Source organism: Mustela nigripes, chromosome 1 (assembly GCF_022355385.1).
Source record: "Mustela nigripes isolate SB6536 chromosome 1, MUSNIG.SB6536, whole genome shotgun sequence".
NCBI classification, from domain to species: Eukaryota; Metazoa; Chordata; class Mammalia; order Carnivora; family Mustelidae; genus Mustela; species Mustela nigripes.
In genome coordinates this window covers 116,963,861-116,976,233 of record NC_081557.1, presented here as the reverse complement: position 1 = coordinate 116,976,233, position 12,373 = coordinate 116,963,861, and the positions used below count along the sequence as shown (strand labels likewise).

The 12,373-nt window shown below is 36.2% G+C and overlaps 1 non-coding gene across 1 annotated transcript; it reads right to left on the bottom strand.

Annotated features, from left to right (window-relative positions):
* Nucleotides 1-4,711: 4,711 nt before the first annotated feature.
* On the bottom strand, nt 4,712-4,815 carry LOC132009463 (U6 spliceosomal RNA). The gene has a single exon (XR_009401942.1). It is a non-coding gene; the product is annotated as a U6 spliceosomal RNA (small nuclear RNA).
* Between the last annotated feature and the right edge of the window lie 7,558 nt (nt 4,816-12,373).

The window sequence follows — 12,373 nt, the reverse complement described above, 5'->3', positions numbered from 1 at the left end:
TCTTTCTTTCTTTCTTTCTTTCTTTCTTTCTTTCTTTCTTTCTTTCTTTCTTTCCTTCTTTCTCTCTTTCTTTCTTTCTTTCTCTCTTTCTTTCTTTCTTCTTTCTTTCTTTTCAAGATTTTATTTCTAAGTAACCTCTCTACCCAGGGAGGGGCTCAAACTCACAATCCTGAGATAAAGAGTCACATACTCTATGGACTGAGCCAACCAGGTGCCCCTCCTTTTAGATAGAGAAGAGAACAAAGAGAAAGACCTGAATACTGGTGCTTTGTATTTTACTCCTAGATAGACAGAAACTGTTGAAACAGCTAAATATTTATTGATGAAAGTTTCTAAAGAGCTTAGCTTTACAGTCTCTGAAAGCAAAATATCAGAAAGCAGAAGTAGGAATCATATAGGGCATGAAAATCTGTGGAGTATTACATCCAACTGGATGCAGTTCAGTAGTTGAATAGATGTAAATCATAGTCGAAGATACCCAGATAAAACTAACAGGAGGCTGTATTGAACTATATTGCTTAGTCTTATGCTGACTACAGAATGGATACTCAATAGATTTTCATTAACAACATACCTATTAAGGATATTTACAGCATAAATGGAAAAAATTGTGGGTAAAGTACTTTCCCTTGACTTATTTAGAAGATTTGGGAAAGATGGTCTTTCCTGTCCTGATAGTGCAATTAACTTTCATATTTGTACAAAATCAATTATTATATATGAAGCCCTTATAATTGATCTAAAGAGCAAACAGCTTAAACATTATTTGTACGTGTCTATCTCTAAGGGGTGTATGTGTGAAGAAAGGAGAAATATATTTATTGAACAAGGAAAGATAGATTAGTCTTCCATATTTCACATTACTGATTTGTAAAGCATTTAAAGATACAGAAAATTTTTTTTTATCAATTTTTATTTGTTAAAAAGCTTTCCTTTTTTTTTAGAGGGAAGTGGAGCAGAAGGGGAGATTAGAGGGGGAATCTTAAGCAGGCACCATGAGAGCCCAACTTGAGGGTCATTCTCATGACCCCAAGATCATGATCTGAGCTGAAATCAAGAGTTGGATGCTTAACTTACTGAGCCACCCAAGGATCCCAATAAAAATTACATAAATTTTCAAATACAAAGGGAACTATTCAAATATATGTTAGAAAAATGGTCTTTTTAATAAGCAGGTGTAACAAGAAAATAATGACATCCTATACAAACCCACTAATTCATATATTTAACTGTGAAACCTACTGATGGTAGATGATCATCACAATATTTAGAAACAAACCACACCCTTCTGAGCAACCACACGGTTCAAAAACAAAACACACATGGAGGTTCCTCAAAATGTTGAAAATAGAACTACCCTATGACCCAGCAATAGCACTACTGGGTATTTACCCTAAAGATACAAACATAGTGATCTGAAGGGGCATGTGCACCCAAATGTTTATAGCAGCAATGTCTACAATAGCCAAACTATGGAAAGAACCTAGATGTCCATCAACAGATGAATGGATAAAGAAGATGTGGTATATATATACACAATGAAATACTATGCAGCCATCAAAAGAAATGAAATCTTGCCATTTGTGATGACGTGGATGGAACTAGAGGGTATCATGCTTAGTGAAATAAGTCAAGCAGAGAAAGACAACTATCATATGATCTCCCTGATATGAGGAAGTGGAGATGCAACATGGGAGGTTAAGGGGGTAGGAGAAGAATAAATGAAACAAGATGGGATTGGGAGGGAGACAAACCACAAGTGACTCTTAATCTCACAAAACAAACTGAGGGTTGCTGGGGGGAGGGGGGTTGGGAGAAGAGGGGTGGGGTTATGGACATTGGGGAGGGTATGTGCTATGGTGGGTGCTGTGAAGTGTGTAAACCTGGCGATTCACAGACCTGTACCCCTGGGGATAAAAATATATTATATGTTTATAAAAAATTAAAAATAAGACTATGGACTTTGAAAAACAATCTGAGGGGTTTTAACTGGTGGGAGAGTGGGAGGTTGGGAGAACCAGGTGGAAGGTGTTAGGGCACAGACTGCATGGAGCACTGGGTGTGGTACAAAAACTATGAATACTGTTATGCTGAAAATTAAAACAAACAAACAAACAAACAAACACAAAGGGGTATCAGAAAAGATTTTGAACTGGGTGAAGTTGAATTAAAAAACAAACCCATAAATTTATAAGTTTTATGAAATGCACCTAAATTAATGTTTAGTGGAAAATAGATTGTGTCAATAACCTATATTTTAAAAAAAGCAAACGAAGAACAAGCTAAGCATAAACCAAGCTGAAGAAAGAAGATAGTTAAGATGAAAACATAATTCAATGAAGTAAAAGACAGAAAACATAGAAAAATCAATGAAATTAGAAGTTAGGAATTTGAACAGATTAACAAAAATGACAAACTTTAGCCAAATGATCAGAATAAGAGAGAAAAGATGGATGTAGGCTCATTTAGATAGACTGGAGGATAAATTAATTAATCCTTACATGAATGTTCAATTACTTTTCCAACAATATGCCCAGATAATTCTAGGGGACATAGATATGTCTTTCCTACAATTTTTGTTTGGACAACTGGCTAGCTATGTGCATGGGGAAAAAAAAAAAAAAAAGAACTGAAACTCTTACCTCATGCCATCTGACAACTAATTCAACATGAGATGGTAGGGGCACCTGGGTGGCTCAGTGGGTTAAGCCACTGCCTTCAGCTCAGGTCATGATCTCAGAGTCCTGGGATCAAGTCCTGCATCGGGCTCTCTACTCAGCAGGGAGCCTGCTTCCCTTTCTCTCTCTGCCTGCCTCTCTGCCTACTTGTGATCTGTCTCTGTCAAATAAAGAAATAAAATCTTTTTAAAAAATGAGATTGTAGAAATAAATGTAAGAAAATACACCTATTTTTAACTTCTAAGAGAAAACAGGGGAGAAATTCTGTGTGGCCTTCGTTTGGGCAAATGGTTTTAGATATGAAGTCAGAAACGTGTCTCACAGAAGGAAAAAAAATAGGGTTCATCAAAATGAAAAGGTATATGTTTTTTTTTTTTTTTAAGATTTTATTTATTTATCAGAGAGGGGAGGGGGAGAGAGCGAGCACAGGCAGACAGAATGGCAGGCAGAGGCAGAGGGAGAAGCAGGCTCCCTGCTGAGCAAAGAGCCTGATGTGGGACTCGATCCCAGGACGCTGGGATCATGACCTGAGCCGAAGGCAGCTGCTTAACCAACTGAGCCACCCAGGTGTCCCGAAAAGGTATATGTTTTTAAAAGAAAACACAGACTACAAGAAAGTGTGCTAATCATGCATCTCTAAAAGAATGCATTCAAAATATATGAAGAATTCTTAAGACTCATTAATAAGAGAAAAATCCCACAACAGCAACAGAAAACTAGAAAATGCACCTAAAAATGTATTTTTTTTTTACAATACATTTTTGCAATGTATTTTACAAGACATTTTTACAATGTATTGAAGAAAGTATATGGATGACTCACAAGAAATTGGAAAGGTTCTTAGCATTGTTATTCATGAGGGGAATTCAGGTGAGAACCACAAAGAAGTATCACTCAATCCACTAGAAATGCTGTAATAAAAAAGAAAATATTTAGTGTGGTTAAGGATGTGAAGTACTGGAACTACCCCACATTACTTGTGGGAATGGAATGTGTTACAGACACTTAGAGAAATTAGTGTGATAATTTTCTTAAAAGTTACACGTAAATTTACCATAGGGATTAAGAAAAATAAAAACATGTTCACACAAAGACATGTACTTGAAATTCTTGGAGGAATTATAATACTAGCCAAAACCTGGAAACAAAGTATTGTTTATGAACCAGTGAATGATAACCAAAATATGGTACATCCGTACAGTGGAATGCATTTGAGAGCTTTTTGGGAGGAATATTCTAAAATCATATTGTACTCATAATTGCACAACTCCATAAACTTAACAAAAATAAAATATATGTAGACCTACAATGAGGGTATTTTATGATATGTAAGTTTGACTCGATAAGAAGTTAAAATTTATTTTTTAATCTATTTTTATTTTTTTTTAAAGATTTTATTTATTTTACAGGTAGACACAGCGAGAGAGGAAACACAAGCAGGGAGAGTGGGAGATGGAGATGCAGGTTTCTCACTAAGCAGAGCAGGGAGCCAGGTGCCATGCAGGGCTTGATCCCAGGACCCTGGGATCATGACCTGAGCTGAAGGCAGCCGTTTAATGACTGAGCCACCCAGGTGCCCCCAAAAGCTAAATTTTAAAATACTTTAATAAAATAAATATTTCACTAGTGCCAGGGAATACTGAAATAGGTCTGGCTCTGTCTTTTCAAGCACATCCCTCTTGTTTAAATATAATGCTAATGGAGACAAGAGGGTGATTTTTGTTGTTGTTGTTGTTGTTGTTGTTGTTGCTAATGGCAAGTACTTTGGCAGTATTATTTTGTTAGTCCTTGGTGGATTTCTGTAGGAAAGGGCAGAAATGCAGCAATAGTTGCTTGTTAGAAGATACTTTCAAGAATTGATGAGTAAGTTCCAAATGTTCCCAGTATTGGTCTATATTAGATTTAAAAATTCAATTTTAAATGTTCATTTCTTAAGTCATTTGATTTCACTTCAGGGTAGCTGAAGTTTGGATATTGCCCTCGTACATCATTTAAATAGGAAGAAGCAGAAGAATCATCAACACTTTTATTTGTTTAATATGGAATGCTTCATGAATTTGTGTGTCATTCTTGCAAATGAGCCATGCTCATCTTCTCAATATTCTTCCAGTTTTAGCCATGTGTTGCTGAAGTGAACCTCAACTATCAACTTTTGAGATTATGTCTTTAATGCTTTGAGTAAATCAATTTACAGTGTTGATTTTAATTTACCGTTGTTGATTTAAAAGGGAAAATGAAATACTTGGAAAATATTTCAAAATAAAATACTTTTATGAAAATTCTTTTCCAATAATATTTAACTTTCCAGGTTTTGAAATTTCCAACTTAAGTTAACCAATTTTTAAAGATACCAAAAAAATTAATTTAATTACAAAGTTTTGAATTCATTAACTTACTGAGTATTGATGGAAATATATAAATACATATGTATTAATATGCAATATTAGTAATATGACATATATATAATTAACTGCCTACAATGTTTAGTTGATATCCAAGATATAAAAAAGAGAAAGGAAGTAAATAATGAGTGTAGAAATAAACTATGCCATCATTTAATGCACTGGATTTTTTTTTTTTTAATATAAGTTTGAAATCTTAAGGTATAATCCGTAATCAAATACTAAATAAGAAAAATCCTCATATTACCTCACAACTATTATTGGTTGGATTAAAAACATTTTGAAGAGTGATATTTAAAAAAAATAAGCATATTTGGTGATGCCTTATTTAAATATATTGAAGCAAGGATGAAAAAAGTTACTTCTTAAAATAAAACTTGTATTTTTTCACACTACATTCATAATATAAGGCTTTATTTAGTAATAGTATTCTAAGATTTAGAAAGCTGTAATAAAAGAAGTAGTGATAACTCAGTTTAGTACTAATAGAGCAATATCCTGTTAAATGTAAAAGCTCTGTTCAGATCAGTAGGATTTATAACCTGTTTCATCTAGCAACAGCAACAAATTAGCCTCTTATGAGAATCTAACATATTACTTTGTTGTTACTTATCTTTCTCCATTTACTTCCAAATAATAAACATCCTTATTATAATTTCTGGAAAATGATTTCTGATTCAGATATGAAAAGTTGTAATTAATTACTCCAGTGATTTTATTTTGTTTTTTATAAATATTTAGAGATTTAGTTTTGATTTAAGAAATTTTATAAATTTGTAGAGATTTCCTAATTTTAGGTAGAGAAGAATAAAAGGAAAAACTCAAGTTTTAGTCAATATCTTTTGGCCTTTGCCTATGTTCTATTATAAATATAGCATATCTGAATACTGTGGACATGAGTTTGAGAGAAAAATTAATTGTGCTATCTGTATGAATCTGCATATACTTTATTATTAAATATCAAAATGTAGGTTTAGTAAATGGAATCAATTCCCTAATTTCCCTTTTTGTATTTTCACTGTTAGTGGATAAGAAAGCCACTGATTTCTATACATTGACTTTGTATCCTGCCACATTACTGAATTGCTGTATGAGTTCTAGTAGTTTGGAGGTGGAGTCTTTTGGGTTTTTCATATAAAGAATCATGTCATCTGCGAAGAGAGAGAATTTGACTTCTTCATTGCCAATTTGGATACCTTTTATTTCTCTTTGTTGTCTGATTGCTGTTGCTAGGACTTCTAATACTATGTTGAACAAGAGTGGTGAGAGTGGACATCCTTGTCGTGTTCCTGATCTCAACGGGAAGGCTGCCAGCTTTTTCCCATTGAGGATGAAATTTGCTGTGGGTCTTTCATAGATAGATTTGATGAAGTTCAGGAATGTTCCCTCTATCCCTATACTTTGAAGTGTTTTAATCAGGAACGGATGCTGGATTTTGTCAAATGTTTTTTCTGCATCAATTGAGAGGACCATGTGGTTCTTCTCTTTTCTCTTATTGATTTGTTCTATCACCTTGATTGATTTGTGAATGTTGAACCATCCTTGTAGCCCAGGGATGAATCCCACCTGGTTATGGTGGATAATCTTTTTAATGTACTGTTGGATCCTGTTTGCTAGGATCTTGTTGAGAATCTTAGCATCCATATTCATCAGTGATATTGTTTTGAAATTCTCCTTTTTGGTAGGGTCTTTGCCTGGTTTGGGGATCAGGGTAATGCTGGCTTCATAGAAAGAGTCTGGAAGTTTTCCTTCTGCTTCAATTCTTTGAAACAGCTTCAGGAGAATAGGTGTTATTTCTTCTGTGAATGTTTGATAGAATTCCCCTGGGAATTTGCCGGGTCCTGGGCTCTTGTTTTTTGGGAGATATTTGATCACTGCTTCAATCTCTCCCTATCAGTCTATTCAGGTTGTCAATTTCTTCCTGGTTCAGTTTCAGGAGTTTATAGTTTTCCAGGAATGCATCCATTTCATCTAGGTTGTTTAGCATATTGGCATATATCTGTTCCCAAGAACCATAAGATACTTGGGAATAAACCTAACCAAAGACGTAAAGGATCTGTACTCGACGAACTACAGAACACTCATGAAAGAAGTTGAAGAAGACACAAAAAGATGGAAGACCATTCCATGCTCTTGGATCAGAAGAATAAACATTCTTAAAATATCTATACTGCCTAGAGCAATCTATAATTTTAATACCATTCTGGTCAAAATTCCACTGGTATTTTTCAAAGACCTGGAGCAAATAATCCTAAAATTTGTATGGAATCAGAAGAGGCCCCAAATTGCTAAAGAAATGTTGAAAAACAAAAATAAAACTGGCAGCATCACGTTACCTGATTTCAAGCTTTACTACAAAAGCTGTGATCACCAAGACAGCATGGTACTGGCATAAAAGCAGACACATAGACCAGTGGAACAGAACAGAGAGCCCAGATATGGTCCCTCAACTCTATGTCACATAATCTTTGACAAAACAGGAAAAAATATACAGTGGAAAAAAGACAATCTCTTCAATAAATGGTGCTGGGAAAACTGGGCAGCTATATGTAGAAGAATGAAACTTGACCTTCTCTTACACTGTACACAAAGATAAACTCAAAATGGATAAAAGGCATCAACATGAGACAGGAATCCATCAGAATCCTAGAGGAGAATATAGGCAGTAACCTCTTCGATATCAGCCACATTAACTTCTTTCAAGATATGTCTCCAAAGGCAAAGGAAACAAAAGTGAAGATGAACTTTTAGGACTTCATCAAGATCAAAAGCTTCTGCTCAGCAAAAAAAAAAAAAAAAAAGAGTCAACAAAACAAAGAGGCAACCCACGGAATGGGAGAAGACATTTGCAAATGACAGTATAGACAAAAGGTTGATATCCAGGATCTATAAAGAACTCCTCAAACTCAACATACACAAAACAGATAATCATATCAAAAAATGAGCAGAAGATACTTCTCCCCATCCACTTCTCCAATGAAGATATACAAATGGCTATCAGACACATGAAAATTTGTTCATTATCATTAGCCATCAGGGAGATTCAAATTAAAACCACATTGAGATACCACCTTACACCAGTTAGAATGGCCAAAATTAGCAAGACAGGAAACAACGTGGGTTGGAGAGGATGTGGAGAAACGGGAACCCTCTTACACTGTTGGTGGGAATGCAAGTTGGTACAGCCACTTTGAAGAACAGTGTGGAGATTCCTCAAGAAATTAAAAATAGAGCTTCCCTATGACCCTGCAATTGCACTATCTTTGGGGTATTTACCCCAAAGATACAGATGTAGTGAAAAGAAAGGCCATCTGTACCCCGGTGTTTATAGCAGCAATGGCCACAGTTGCCAAACTGTGGAAAGAACTTCTTCAACGGACAAATGGATAAGGAAGATGTGGTCCATATACACTATGGAGTATTATGCCTCCATCAGAAAGGATGTATCAACATGGACAGGACTGGAAGAGATTATGCTGAGTGAAATAAGTCAAGCAGAGAGAGTCTATTATCATATGGTTTTACTTATTTGTGGAGCATAACAAATAACATGGAGGACATGGGGAGATGGAGAGGAGAAGGGAGTTGAGGGAAATTGGAAGGGGAGATGAACCATGAGAGACTATGGACTCTGAAAAACAATCTGAGGGTTTTGAAGGGACAGGGGGTGGGAGGTTGGGGGAACCAGGTGGTGGGTATTATGGAGGGCATGTATTGCATGGAGCACTGGGCGTGGTGCATAAACAATGAATTCTGTTACACTAAAAAGAAATAAATTTAAAAAAATTTAAACAGAATCTTGAGCTGAAGCAAATAATATAAAAAAATTAGTATAAGAGATCAGCAGAAGTTTTCAGTAGGTGGTAGTAAAGATCAACACTCTGAAGGTTGATGAGTCGCACAAAATTAAAAAAAGGGGAAAAAAGAAAGAAAAATCAACCACGCTTCTCAGACATAAGTGACTCACTATGAAATAATGTCTTCATTTTTTAAAAAATTGCCAACAGACATCTGTTGAATATTATTTCTATTCACGTCCCTCTTTCTACTTTTTCTAGGATTCCAGTATTAGGATGTTAGAAATCTTTATGTATTGCATATATTTCTTAGGCTCTTATATTTGCTTTTATTCTGCATACAGTAGTGTTCAGATTTTTTCTCTGACCTTTCCGAGATGAGTAATTCCATAATTGGATATGTCCAAACTACTTTTCAAATCATCCACTGAGTTATATATCATGTATTGTACTTTTTAGTTCTATAATATCCACTTGAAATTTTTATGTAGATTCCAGTTTATTGAGGATATTCTATATTCATTCTTATATTCCATGTATTTTTCTTCCATTTTAAAAGTATTAATCATAGTTGTTTTTTCTTTTTCTTTTTTTTTCCCCACATGTTCTTGCTTCAGTATCTGGGCACTACTTATAGTTCCTCCCTCTTTTCTTTCCTTCCTTTTTTTCTTCTCCTAGTAATAAGTCATAAATTGTGATTCATGACAATTTTTATTGTGTGCAGGAATTGTGTATAAAACGACCATAGCAGCCTTATGTGACTCCTCCAGGGTTCTCTCTCATTCCTCTGTTAGAAGATAGTCTAATTGCAGATTATGCCAGGTCAGAAGTGATTGGTTCTTAGTAAATCTTGGGCTAATTCTCCTTCCCTCACATTGTTCAGGTTTGGGTTTGCTGGGCTTTCAACTGTGAGTTTATATGACTCTATTCTCCCTGCTCTGAAGTTTATAGGTGATTGGGCTGTTTCACTGAGAGGTTCTCAACCCAGCCTCCAACGTTTTGCCACATGCAACAACAAAATCAGATAAGTGTGTTATGGGGATTGAGAAAGTGTGCTTGAGATAAGCCTCCTTTCACTATGCCTTATGTTCAAAATATAACATGATTTGGGGGATCTAATGAAGCAATACTGACATGTAAATTAATCAAAAAATTTTCCAGATTTCCAAAGTCATTCCAGTTCCCCTAGTCCACATATAGGGAGAGGTCTGTCAAAGAATATATACAACTTATGGGTTCCTATTCCCTGTGTGGCAAAGTAGAGCTTAAAAAGGAAGGACATTTATAAATGAGAGACAGCAAATTTTGTATCTTGTTCTTCTTTCTGTGAGGGGATGCCACTATCTATACTCCTTCTAAAGCCTTGAGGTGTGTCTTTGCTTAGGAATAAAAAGAGATTAATTTCATAAAAAATTAACCATTGAAATTACTTAAATAATTAGAAACATGGTGTAAATTATATATTTTACTAATTTTTAAAAAGACTTTATTTATTTATTTGACAGACAGAGAGTACAAGTAGGCAGAGAGGCAGGCAGAGAGAGAGAGAGAAGTAGGCTCCCTGCTAAGCAGAGACCCCGATGTGGGGCTCGATCCCAGGACCCTGGGATTGTGACCTGAGCCAAAGGCAGAGACTTTAACCCACTGAGCCACCCAGGTGCCCCTATTTTACTAATTTTTAATGGTTTATATTTATGATCCCCTATGATAAAAAATCATGAAGATTTTGTTGGTGCAGGTGGAGCTTGCTGTTTCCCTAGTAGAGATGGAGCAAGTGGAACATTCTGCTCTTTTTTCTCATCCTTTTCTTCATGTCTTAGAAAAAGCAAAGGTAATAAACCACATAAGAAGCAAAATGGAATTATCCCAAGTAGTACCATGTAAAACTTCTTTTGTATCTTGTTCTTCTTTCTGTGAGGGGATGCCACTATCTATACTCCTTCTAAAGCCTTCTACCACACAGGCAGCAGGGTTCCACTTATGCTTGCAATGGCAGTGATGTCTGTTGTTATGAACCCTGATCATATTGAAGGGCTGAGGTGAATAAGCTCTTGCAAGATGTGACATAGGGTTACACTTCCTTTGGATGCAAATCTCTGCACCACACACTCTACCATCTATCACTGCACCAATATCAGGTATCAGTATCCCAGAGTGTAGTCCATACCCCAGCAGGTGATGCCATTAAGGCGAGTAGAATGTACAGTAGAATGATTGCTCAGAAAGGCCCCCTAGGTGGCTCAGTCAGTGAAGCTTCTGACTCTTGATTTCAGCTCAGGTCATGATCTCAGGGTCCTGGGATTGAGCCCCACTTAGTGCTCCCTGCTCAGCAGGGGGTCTGCTTGTCTCCGTCACTCTCCATGTCTTTCCTCCGTTTTCTCTCTCTGAAATAAATGAATAATTCTTTAAAAAAATGATTACTTAGAAGAGGAATTTTTGTTATATTCTGACACTGAACCTTCCCACACAGGATATCTGATATCTGGTATGTTACATTGTACAGATGTAGAACCATTTATACCACAGTTACTCCAATGGTCACCTTGAATGCTCATTAGTTATGGCAACTCTGATTTCTATGCTTGGCCTCTTTGCCAAGCATTCTCCTCACTGTTCATCATGAATATTGCATCTATTTTCATAGCAGTAGCTATTTCCTGTGCATTCCACCTTGTACACACACATCTTCTGGACACTGATAGATTTCCCATCACACCACTCAGGAAGGTCACATTCATTTGCCTGTTCTCTACACAGGTCACCTGAAGGCATGCTCTTGAGATCTTTGCAACAAAGCCTCAAAGCACAAGTAGCTCCAGGACTCAGAGTGGCTTTGACTGACAGCATTGAACTTTCGTACACATGTTTAAGGAGCCAAGGTCACACTCTTCTCCCTCTTTATCCACACAGTTCCCACAGAATGTAAACTTAGAGATTCTGTCTGGTGTTATTAAAGTGTACAAACACTTTTTTTTCTATGGGGGGGCACCTGGGTGGATCAGTGGGTTAAAGCCTGGGCCTTCGGCTCAGGTCATGATCCCAGGGTCCTGGAATTGAGTCCTGCATCAGGCTCTTTGCTCAGCAGGGAGCATGTTTGCCTCTCTCTCTCTCTGCCTGCCTCTCTGCCTACTTGTAATCTCTGCCTCTCAAACAAATAAATAAAATCTTAAAAAAAATCAAATGGTTCACATTCAAGCCCTTTTTTCTGCCACAGTGTTCAAGACTTAGCATAACTGTGGTTGCTGAGTTTAGTTGTTGTCATTCTCTGTGAAAACATTATGCATCTCTCATTCCCACATTTATGTGTCATCACCATGTAGCATACCCAGAGAATAACCCACCTCATGTGACACTGTAAATGCAAAATCATACATCTTTTCTTGTATAAAACTAATGACTCCATAATTCAGAGCATATTACATATTATTTCAATGTAGGTTATGTCAATGTCAATACCATAAGCTTTCTTTACAAAAGTAGGTGCAAGATCATGAGG